Source organism: Mya arenaria, chromosome 8, assembly GCF_026914265.1.
Source record: "Mya arenaria isolate MELC-2E11 chromosome 8, ASM2691426v1".
Classification (NCBI taxonomy): Eukaryota; Metazoa; Mollusca; class Bivalvia; order Myida; family Myidae; genus Mya; species Mya arenaria.
The window spans coordinates 73,852,359-73,865,252 of record NC_069129.1 but is presented as its reverse complement, the minus strand read 5'-3'; the positions used below and the strand labels follow the sequence as shown (position 1 = coordinate 73,865,252).

Here is a 12,894-nt window from a genome sequence, read left to right as displayed (position 1 = left end):
TGTGTTAAACTTTCATTATTTAACCTACTTTTATTTACAAACACCACACACCAGCTAACAGATTCTAACTATTAAAAACATAATTTTGTAATTTTAAACGTAAAATCATTCAATTTTTAATAGTATTACTTACACGTTTCAGCAAAATAGAGAAATTATTTATGTTGTTTAAATTAAAAATAAATAAATAAATAAGTTAACAATAGAGCTCCTGTTTGAACTGAGATGATGTTATTTTATTCACATTTCACTAGAAAAACAAATCATTTCTGATACTCAAGACAGTGTGTTGGTTGAGAGAGAAACATGTGTAAATTCAACTGCGGCAAAGGAAGCACAATTCTGGTGTATACAATCAGAATTCTATTCAAGGCGCTAAACAAGGCAGTTTCTACAAAATTGGAAGGAGAAATCCCGGAAAGCACCCCTGGTGAAAAATATTAACTAATTTAGCATGACGTTTCTGTCACAATCAGCTTCATATGAATGCCTCAAAACTAATATCGGTAATCACAAAACAGTGAATAGATGTGAAAAATCAACCCCTGTTATCATTTCAATGGAAATTAGTCCATCAATAGCAGGAAATATTGTCATTGAATGTAATTGGATTTTCACTTGATGTTATATTCCATTATACATGTCATATATGATCAAAGAGTTGTGCTAATGTAAAAATACCTTGCAATTGTAATCAACATGACCATTTGAACCTTTAAACAAAATCCGAACCTATTGAAGTAACAAAATTTCCATGGTTTTTCAATTTCCAGGCTTAATATAATTTGAATGACTAACTTATATATAAAATGTGTCTATTCAAGTGTCAACAATGTTTAAAAGTAAAGTATGGCATTTCAGTACCCATATAAAACTGGGGCAAAAACGAGCATCAGTAAAAAACGAGCGGCAGTAGATATGGTAATCAGCATGTCACATAAACACTCATTATCAAGTTATCAAAATCTGATATGCTCTTTCAATCAATCGAAACATGCAAAACAAACTTGAGAGTATGCAAATTAGTTGAGGTTAAGGTGCAATCCAGCTGAGAATAAATCTGAACTGTTTAATGCCGGCTCCTCTGTTCAGGGAGCCAGGATCCACACCTGCATGTGTACTTAATGTTCACTTGTAGAATTTAAAGTAGCCATTTCAATGATTCATTATTGATCAAACAACAGACTATAGAAAATAAAAATTTGCCATCATTGCGCTCTTTATAATTATGCTGAAGAATTGCATTTTACATGAAATAATGCTTTAATAAGATCATTTTAAAAATGATGAAATATATGGCATTTTCAAACCATAAGTCAAGCAAATAGTAGTCACTTCAGTGATTTATTATTGATCAAAACTACAGAATGTGGAAAATAAAAATCTGCCTTGCTGAACAATTGCATTTCACATGAAATAATGCTAAGATTGTGACATCATTTTAAAAACGCTAAAATATATGGCATCCTCAAACCCTACTAAAGGTTTAACAAATATTCTTCAATCTGATGCAAAAATGATGCCAAGGGAATTGAGAGGCAAGGACAATGTTTGAGGTCATGTGACAATCTACTTTGGTCATGTTCAATCTATTGACTCAATCGATAGGTTTGGATGAAAGAAGACTCATTACAGAATATATTACATCATTAATTACTTATTTCATTACAAAAAATATTATATCATTTATTACTTTTCCGGAAATATAATTTTACACCTTATCAAAATATACACATTTTGACTTTTCTACAATACAAATCAACTAAATCCATCACAGATGTGATAACGACATCCAGTAGCTGCATTCTGACAAAGAAGGGTATATAATCATGGCTTGTTTAACGGCTTTATGGCAGTGATACCCTGAACATGGACTGCAAGCTCACTACTGACAATGCTTGTTTGATCTTCACAGTAGACGAGGGGAAATAACTCATCAAGTTTGTCTTCCGGAGAGATATGTGTATATTCTAATATTAAACATGTGTGTCAAGTTTTATTCTGACATCTTTTGGTGAAGTTTTTCATTTGTAACCTTACTGGTTGCACAACAATGACCAGGACAACAACGACAACATCACCATTATTAATTCAAAAAGAGACAGTTTGTCTCCAAATTCCCCTTGACGAAGCCATTTTATTGTAATCATTGTTTAATTATTTCTCCAAAACATTTTGTCTCACATTGCGCAAATACAAACATTGATTAATGGCGAGAAATTGTGCACATTATATTGTCAGCATTCTATAGACTAGACAACTCTTTTATGTAGTACTCAACAAGTGCCCTAGACCACGGGATGTGGTGTTCATCCTTTCAACCTGCAATGCATATATGCACGCCTCACAGCTGCTTTCATTTTGTGTAGGATATTGTTTATTAATTGACAAATACCAATCTGAATTCATGTTAGTCATAAGGATCCATTCTAAGCAAGTGCCTGGCATCTCATCGAAGGATTTGGTCAAACTCAAAGCCCAATATCACTAAAATACTCAAGACTTTTCTCAATCTTAAGATCAACTAATCTTTATTTTAAAAAGCACATTCTCTTTTACAGTATGATGATAAACAGCATTGCTTAATGATACAAGGAAAATCATTTCTAGAACAAAATAACTTTAGTATTATAAACTCTTAGAAATAATAAATTGGATTAAAGTAAAATTTTACCCATGAATATTTTTTCTATAACATATTGCCAAAGCATTTTTATTAACATAATCTATGTGAGAATGCACATTCAAAAAGAGTAAAAATGTAAAAATAAATAAATAAATAAGTAGATGCTTTTTGCGGTGTTGGGGTTGAGATAGACTAAGTATATTGGTGCCTGAGGTAAAAGACATGGGTAAGGTTTGGCTTCATAATTCATTTCGGGAGACTTGCATTAGGAGGCAAAATGATGTCATTGCAGAACTCCAGATAAGCTATGTATTGGGACGGGCATTGGAATTCATCATGACATTATCTACAGGAAAGAGGCATTGGAATCCATCTTGACATTATCTCCAGGGAAGAGGGATTGGATTCCATCTTGACATTATCTACAGGGGAGGGGCTTTGGAATCCATCTTGACATTATCTACAGCTGAGGGGCATTGCAATCCATCATGACATTATCTCCAGGGAAGAGGCATTGGAATCCATCTTGACATTATCTCCAGGGGAGGGGCTTTGGAATCCATCTTGACATTATCTACAGCTGAGGGGCATTGGAATCCATCTTGACATTATGTACAGCTGAGGGGCATTGGAATCCATCTGGACATTATCTCCAGGGGAGAGGCATTGGAATCCATCTTGACATTTTCTACAGGGGAGAGGCATTGGAATCCATTTTGATATTGTCTACAGTGGAGGTGCATTGGGAACCATCATGACATAATCTACAAGGGAGGGACATTGGGTACCATCATGACATTATATGTAGGGGAGGGGCATTGGGAACCATCATGACATTATATATAGGGGAGGGGCATTGGGAACCATCATGACATTAAACATAGGGGAGGGGCATTGGGAACCATCATGACATAATCTATAGTGGAGGGGCATTGTAGTGTTTTAGCCAGGAATTTAAAAGGGCAGGGTGGGCCAAAAAAAGGGCAGGGTGGGCCAAAATAGGGGCATGGTGCTTTCTTAAATGGGAAAACAATGTGCACAATATTAGCTTTGTATTGTTGTAAAACGACCATGTATCTTACCAAAGTACATGCATGTTCATGCACACATTGTAGTAATATCCCTACAGAATACTCTTAATTCTTCTTTCTTGTTCATTTTCACTTCAGACACTTTCTTTACCATCTCGGGTTGTTATCACCAGGGCTCTCACAAGGCTGAATTTTTGGGGATAAGTCACTTCTCCCACCAGTCAAATTAGGGAGAAGTGGGGAGACTTTTAGGAGAAGAGATACTTATAGTAAAACCTGAGATAAATATTGTGCCATGCCACAAAACTTTAAATTCACATGTACTTTGATTGCTTTTTCTAGATGGAATGTTAAAAAAAGTGTTCTTTTTTGGCCTATCAAAAGTATACTTGTCTAGAGTCTCATTTTTGCAATGTATAGTTTACCTCCAAAATAAAAACAAAGACATTTAAAAAAAACACATTTGAAACAATCAGAATGGCCTTATATATGAGCTGTTAAAAACATTTAAGTGCAGGGGGCGAATCTTGTTTTGGTACGATCAGGATAGGGTACGAATGTCACATTCAGCTTTGCTGATGTTTTCTTGTCTTTGGTTAAATAAATTTCAATATGCTGACATTTTAAAACAAAATGACATTTAAAATCTCTATCCTTCATGAAAACTCACTAATACTTAATAATAGAACTTAAAAATCGAGAAATACACTCCGAAAAATGACAAAATGGCGGCAACTCGCCGAATCTTCTACTTTTAAACATTGTACAAATGAGGAAAATACTGTAAGTAAACACTATATAAAGCAAATAAAAAAGTTTTGAGATTACAAAACAAATTTTTATTGTGAACATTCAACACAAAAACTATCAAATATTGGTCATGAAGTTTTAAGTATTTGATTTTCTTAGCGCCACCGTCTGTTTTTCAATGACCGTCTGCTTCAAACGAAACAACGTTTTAAAAAGTGTGCCTTGTTTTTACACTGCAAGTATCAATTGTTAACTAATGCTTAACAACATTTTTCATCAATTCTTCGCCTTTTCTATCGCAATTTAACAAACTTTTAATCATTTGAACAGTGTCTTCTCTGATTGGTTAACATGGGACATTTCTATAATTGGATGTTATATGACCCAATTATGTGATAAGGAGATTACCCATTATAAATGGCTAAATTAATTAAATTTGTAACAACATCAAAGAACGACATTTAGAGGTACAACTTCCATGTCTCAGACAAGGAATAATGTGTCATAATGAACAGCAATTAGCACTCTGATTATAAGCGTGAATTACCGTTGATCAGACCCGCGGTGATGACGGTCATGTGCCTTAGCACACACTGATCTATGGCAGATTAGGAAACGGCGCCATTGACCAATGAAATACTTTTAGGGCGTAACTTTGTGATAAACAACGATCTGAATGGCCAGAAGGGCGCAAGGGGGTGGGAAAAATATGACAGGGCGTGTAAAAAGGGGCAACGGGGCGGGGTCAAAAAAGGGCAGGGAGGGCCGCCCTTCCATTCCGCTTTAGCTAAAACACTACATTGGGAACTATCATGACATAATCTACAGGGGAGGGGCATTGGGATCCATCATGACATAATCTACATGGGAGGGGCATTGGGAACCATCATAACATTACATATAGGGGAGGGGCTTTAGGATCCATCATGACATAATCTACAGGGGAGGGGCATTGGGAACCATCATGACATAATCTACAGGGGAGGGGCATTGGGAACCATCATGACATAATCTACAGGGGAGGGGCATTGGGAACCATCATGACATAATCTACAGGGGAGGGGCATTGGGAACCATCACGACATAATCTACAGGGGATGGGCTTTGGGAACCATCATGACATAATCAATAGGGGAGGGGCATTGGGAACCATCATAACATTACATATAGTGGAGGGGCTTTGGGATCAATCATGACATAATCTACAGAGGAGGGTCATTGGGAACCATCATGACATTATATATAGGGGAGGGGCTTTGGGATCCATCATGACATAATCTACAGGGGATGGGCTTTGGGAACCATCATGACATAATCAATAGGGGAGGGGCATTGGGAACCATCATAACATTACATATAGGGGAGGGGCTTTGGGATCAATCATGACATAATCTACAGGGGAGGGGCATTGGGAACCATCATGACATAATCTACAGGGGAGGAGCATTGGGAACCATCATGACATTATATACAGAGGAGGGGCTTTGGGATCCATCATGACATAATGTATAGGAGAGGGGCATTGGGATCAATCATGACATAATAAATAGGGGAGGGGCATTGGGAACCATCATGACATTATATATAGGGGAGGGGCTTTGGGATCAATCATGACATAATCTACAGGGGAGGGGCATTGGGAACCACCATGACATTATATATAGGGGAGGGGCTTTGGGATCAATCATGACATAATCTACAGGGGAGGGGCATTGGGATCCATCATGACATAATCAACAGTGGATGGGCATTGGGAACCATCATGACATAATCTGTTGGGGAGGGGCATTGGGAACCAACATGACATTATATACAGGGGAGGGGCATTGGGAACCATCATGACATTATCTACAGGGGAGAGGCATATGGATCCATCATGACATAATCTAAAGGGGAGGGGCATTGGGAACCATCATGACATTATCTACAGGGGAGAGGCATATGGATCCATCATGACATAATCTTAAGGGGAGGGGCATTGGGAACCATCATGACATAATCTACAGGGGAGGGGCATTGGGAACCATCATGACATAAACAACAGGGGACGGGCATTGGGAACCATCATGACATTATATATAGGGGGAGGAGCATTGGGATCAATCATGACATAATCTACAATGGAGGGGCATTGGGAACCATCATGACATTATATATAGGGGAAGGGCATTGGGGTCCATCATGATATAATCAACACTGGATGGGCATTGGGAACCATCATGACATAATCTACAGGGGATGGGCATCGGGGACCATCATGACATAATCAACAGGGGAGTGGCATTGGGATCCATCATGGCATTATCTACAGGCAATGGCATTGGGATCCATCATGACATAATCAACAGTGGATGGGCATTGGGAACCATCATGACATAATCTGTTGGGGAGGGGCATTGGGAACCAACATGACATTATATACAGGGGAGGGGCATTGGGAACCATCATGACATTATCTACAGGGGAGAGGCATATGGATCCATCATGACATAATCTACAGGGGAGGGGCATTGGGAACCATCATGACATAATCTACAGGGGAGGGGCATTGGGAACCATCATGACATAAACAACAGGGGATGGGCATTGGGAACCATCATGACATTATATATAGGGGAGGAGCATTGGGATCAATCATGACATAATCTACAATGGAGGGGCATTGGGAACCATCATGACATTATATATAGGGGAAGGGCATTGGGATCCATCATGATATAATCAACACTGGATGGGCATTGGGAACCATCATGACATAATCTACAGGGGAGGGGCATCAGGGACCATCATGACATAATCAACAGGGGAGGGGCATTGGGATCCATCATGGCATTATCTACAGGCAATGGCATTGGGAACCATCATAACATAATCATCATTGGAGGGGCTTTGGGAACCATCATGACATAACCTAAAGGGGAGGGGCATTGGGAACCATTATGACATTATCTACAGGGGAGGGGCATTTGGAACCATCATGGCATTATCTACAGGGGAGGGGCATTTGGAACCATCATGACATAATCTACAGGGGATGGGCTTTGGGAACCATCATGACATAATCAATAGGGGAGGGGCATTGGGAACCATCATAACATTACATATAGGGGAGGGGCATTGGGAACCATCATGACATTATCTACAGGGGAGAGGCATATGGATCCATCATGACATAATCTAAAGGGGAGGGGCATTGGGAACCATCATGACATAATCTACAGGGGAGGGGCATTGGGAACCATCATGACATTATATATAGGGGAGGAGCATTGGGATCAATCATGACATAATCTACAATGGAGGGGCATTGGGAACCATCATGACATTATATATAGGGGAGGGGCATTGGGATCCATCATGATATAATCAACAGTGGATGATCATTGGGAACCATCATGACATAATCTACAGGGGAGGGGCATTGGGGACCATCATGACATAATCAACAGGGGAGGGGCATTGGGATCCATCATGGCATTATCTACAGGCAATGGCATTGGGAACCATTATAACATAATCATCATTGGAGGGGCTTTGGGAACCATCATGACATAACCTAAAGGGGAGGGGCATTGGGAACCATTATGACATTATCTACAGGGGAGGGGCATTGGGAACCATCATGGCATTATCTACAGGGGACCAGCATTTGGAACCATCATGAAATAATCAACAGGGGATGGGCTTTGGAACCATCATAACATTATCTACATGGGAGGGGCATTGGGATCCATCATAACAGTATCTACATGGGAGGGGCATTGGGATCCATCACGACATTATCAACAGGGGAGGGGCAATTGGATCCCTCATGATGTTACCTACATGGGAGGGGCTTTGGGATCCATCATAACAGTATCTTCATGGGAGGGGCATTGGGATCCATCATAACAGTATCTACATGGGAGGGGCATTGGGATCCATCATAACAGTATCTACATGGGAGGGGCATTGGGATCCATCATGACATGGTTCAACTAAGGTCCTCTAGGGAGTACCATGGCATTAAAAGTGACATGTTAATTGCTTCCTCGAAAATCAATGTGCAGGAACCTCTGGAGTACTGAGACAGGGTACTACTTTAATCAAGGAACAAGCTGATGCACCACTGACTTAGTTTTTCATACTACTTAAAAGCTGAACCAAACAGGGAGAAAACAGGGAAAAAAAGAAAGAAATTCTTCAAAGAGCCCATTACCCGTTAGTTTAACCAATACTTCTTGGAAAACAGTCTTAATGAAAGGTTTTAACGTCAAAGACTGTCGGTTATACGCAAGCCCCAACATGCAGTTGTGCCTTTAAGATGTGTGATAAAGTACACTACCAACAGCGTTTTTAGCAAAAAACGCGTTGCCCTCATGGCAGAGATTGCATAATTGCAGAGATATATTCTGCGGTAGCAAAAACGTTTGTATGCACATCTGTGTTTTTTATCTGCTGCTACTGTATATGGCTTCCAAAAACATGCACACGGCATATTACAGCTTCAGGCCTTCAACCATGCACTGAACTTTGAACGCTTGTTTGACCCCAGTCACTTTCAAATGTGGTTTTCCGAAAATTACACACACTACAAATCACATTTAAACAAACACCTGTCCATAGATTTTTTTAATGAAAACTGAATTCAATTGGGTTTCATTAGATTTGACACTTACAAAACCTCTGCTTCTTCAACAAAGGGGCATAAAAAAAAAATGAGCTACTGGTGCAAACTCTTCCTAAAGGTGCAAAAGCATACATGTGATAATTTCTTGGGTCGATTCCGGGACACCCATCGTAATGTCAACGCACACTAGGGGGGTCCGGATTTTTTTTTAAATGGGGAACGTCTGTGGTGCATTCTATAGCATATCTGGGGCTATTTTAGTCGTTTTTAACGTCGGGAAAATGTACCTATTTTGACTGCCAAGACGTATTTTTTACTTGACATGGTTGTTGTTTTTTTCTGCATTTTCTTGAAAAAATAAAACCACCAGATATTTTCCCAGGCTTTAAATGAAGTGCTAACCAGGAGGATATGCAGTCTACTTTCGGTTTCATCAAAACAGGAAATAAACAACTATACGGGCACCTGTTTTCCCGCGCTTTTATAAACGCTTCTATAAACGTTTGTATGCACATCTGTGTTTTTTATCTGCTGCTACTGTATATGACTTCCAAAAACATGCACACGGCATATTACAGCTTCAGGCCTTCAACCATGCACTGAACTTTGAACGCTTGTTTGACCCCAGTCACTTTCAAATGTGGTTTTCCGAAAATTACACACCCCTGTTGCAGGTATATTTTAGTATCAATTAACTTATTTCCAAAAATGCCTTAATAAACACTCAATATTCCATCTTTTGTGATCTAATTTTATCAAGTGTGCGGGATGAGATCGTTCACCCTCGCAATAGGCTGAAAGCTATTCTGGGACCATAGTATAATATACAATTTTCTTTTTGTACCTGTTACAATAATAACCTGCCATGTCACATTTATTTACCAGTCTATTGAAACAAAGCCCCCCCCCCCCCCCCCCTGGGAGGGAAGGGCTATGGTTACAATTGACTGGTGCATTAGCCGCATTTCAGTGATGTACCGTGTGCTTGTTTATGGAGGGCGTATGAGGTAGCAGCAGATGAACGCCGTGATCACGTACCACCCGTTAGCTATCGCGGAATATATCCCAGTGATTCACTTTCATTGCACAATCTCTCCCGCAAAGAAACACATGGCTGGTAGTATAGTGACTACAGATATTAATACTGTTTTAGACAATCGAAAAACAGAAAATTTATTTTTTATTAACGACATCAGGTTATCAAAGAAAAATGCTGGCAATGTTTACAGGGACTTATGATGAAACCAAAAGCGGTGAATTACAGAATTTATACACAACTCTCAACAGGTCAGGTGTTGAACAGATGTATCCTGGAGATACACTAGTCCAAATAATTGTACGTTGAAGGATTTTTTATTATTTTTGATATGGCAAATCCTTCACGTACAAATTGTTTAGTATCAAAAGATGGTAATTGTTCCGATCAGGATTCCGGGTTAAAGCATATAGCGTCTATAAAATATCATAAAAACAAGAAATATTACCAGATAATGTTATTTTATATTAGTACTGTACACAAAAAATAAATATCCAACTTATAATTATGAATTTGACGGCTTTTTTCATTTCATTCTGTCAAAACATAACGATATATACATGAAGGGCACCTGCAAGGCTTCAGGGCACAGTTTTAAATCGCTCTGAACATTTCGGCCATGGCTGAGTTGTTACGATTGTATAACGAGGTCTATCTCGAAGCTTTGTCGGAGGAGGCCGAGTTATTACGATTGTATCGAGTTGTTCCCCTTCAACAGTGGATGGGCAAGGTAAACAACTTGTTTTAATGCATCAAATGCTTGTTTAGTGCAAAGTAACATTTCACTTACATGGTAAAATATGAATACAACTCTTTATGATTCAATTTCAACCATAAAATACTCCACTTAAAACAATTTCAATATTTTTAAAACACCCCCGTTTTTTGTTCATTCCCGTTTAGACGTTAGGGATTGGAAGAATCCCGTATAACACGTCTATTATTTTAGACTAGGAGATACACTAGAGATGCTATTACCCCACCCACCAACATTTACGATATAAATAGTTTCGTTTTAAGCTCTCAGGATGTGTCACATTAATTTGCAATTTGAACCTTACAAAAGGTAACTTACCGAATAGTGAATTTATTTTTTACTACAGTGACGACAATCACAAATGCTAATATATGAAATTATTTTCTAATTTCCGCATGGATCCATACAACTTAAACGACTGTAATTTTCGTTACCGAATAATAATAGTTCGGTCGATATCATCATCATCATCATCATCATCATCATCATCATCATCATCATCATCTATCCGTCGGCCGTAGTACGAGTATAAGTCGCGTAAGGTTGCTGGGCCTAGTGCATAAAACTTTAGACACCGTTGCGTTAACTTACGCTACAGTAGTGTACTTTCACACAGGTCCCCGTTTAACGCCCCTCTCATTAAGACGGATAGTATTTTAGTGGTGATGCAGAGAATTGAACATGCGCACCTTGTGTTGATAGTCAAGTGCCTTACCAGTATAACAGGACCTCCAGGTTCATGTTTTTTATGCTATGGCCGTTACAATTCCACTGGGGAGGGGCCGCATCACACTAAATTGATCCAAGTGAGCTTTAGAACTAGTATGATGAAATTTGTTGATTTGTTACAGTCAATTAATAAGGAGGGTCAGCTTAGATTGTGTTAAAATATATCTGAAGCATTTATTGGACGTAAGAATATTGTTAATCAATTTGTTTAGCATTTTATTTATAATTGTAAATTTCCATTATTATATTTTATATATAAGTTTACTCACGGTCCTTTATAAAGTCCACTCTCTCAATACTATTTCTTACTTTACATTTCATTATGTAACAAATTTCTGTGTGAAGTAATTAAATAACCATCCTGTTCTGATTCAACCTTAATGGTAAGTGATATATCATTTATTTATTGTTCACGTTTTATTCTAAAAAAATCACGTTGATTAAAAACGGCGTCGGTAAGGTACACTTTTCTTGATATCAGGCGATTTGTAATAAAACATTGAATACATGCATTTAAAAAAATCAAAAATTAAACGAGCAGTTTTTTTTTCAAAAATTAAAGAAAGGCGCACTTTTTTCAGCGAAATTCGACGTCGTTTTTCCCGCGCAAAATGACGTTATAGACGAATTTAAAATAAAAATCATAAAACAAGAGAAAGAAAATTAAATGTGCGTGAACGTTTTTGCAATATTTAAGCTACAGAAACAAGCTCAGTAGCAAAAAGTTTAAACATAATCCAAACATAAGACAAAAGACGCACTTGAGGTTGAAAATTCATAGCGGTAAACGAAGAATTGATGAAAATATCGGTTATTGTAGCTGGAACGCAAAAATATGACAGACGTCTCAAAATTGACCTCAGTGGTATATTTTGTAGACTCGTAGTTTCAAAACTGTTCCGAATATTAAAAAAGTAAAAGTCCCTAACTGGGCATATGCTCTTCTATTCGTATACCAATTTTCAGACATTAACCCGAAAATTCGCTCATAGACGCATTCCACCTACCTATTCATGACGTCATTTTCTGTTTTGCAAATAGCCTGATCAAGGCCAATATTTCGTTGAAACATGGCACAGTATAACGAAACATACCTCCCGTTCTTTACCGGATTATGATAGGTGGTCTAGTTTCTTCAAACACTTCGACACACCTGTTCTCGAAAGCTACTTTTGCAATGCCCGACAGTCGGCATTTTCGTTTCTCTTAAATTTGTCATTATTTTTACATTACAGAGCTTAAATGCTGAATCAAAAATAAACAGTTGCGAAGAAATAAATACGATGTTGTTTGGAAGAGACAAATCAAAAGGAGCCACACCATTGTAAATCTAGCTAAAAGACGAAAAGTATGTAA

The 12,894-nt window shown here is 38.2% G+C and overlaps 1 protein-coding gene across 1 annotated transcript in view; it reads right to left on the bottom strand.

Moving 5' to 3' along the window:
- Window positions 1–11,239, bottom strand: part of LOC128244741 (TOX high mobility group box family member 4-like) — a 41,828-nt gene extending 30,589 nt beyond the window's left edge. The window contains exon 1 of the mRNA XM_052962792.1: window positions 11,128–11,239. The gene's annotated coding sequence lies outside the window, so the exon portion shown is untranslated. The remainder of the gene's footprint in view (window positions 1–11,127) is intronic.
- Window positions 11,240–12,894: the final 1,655 nt, after the last annotated feature.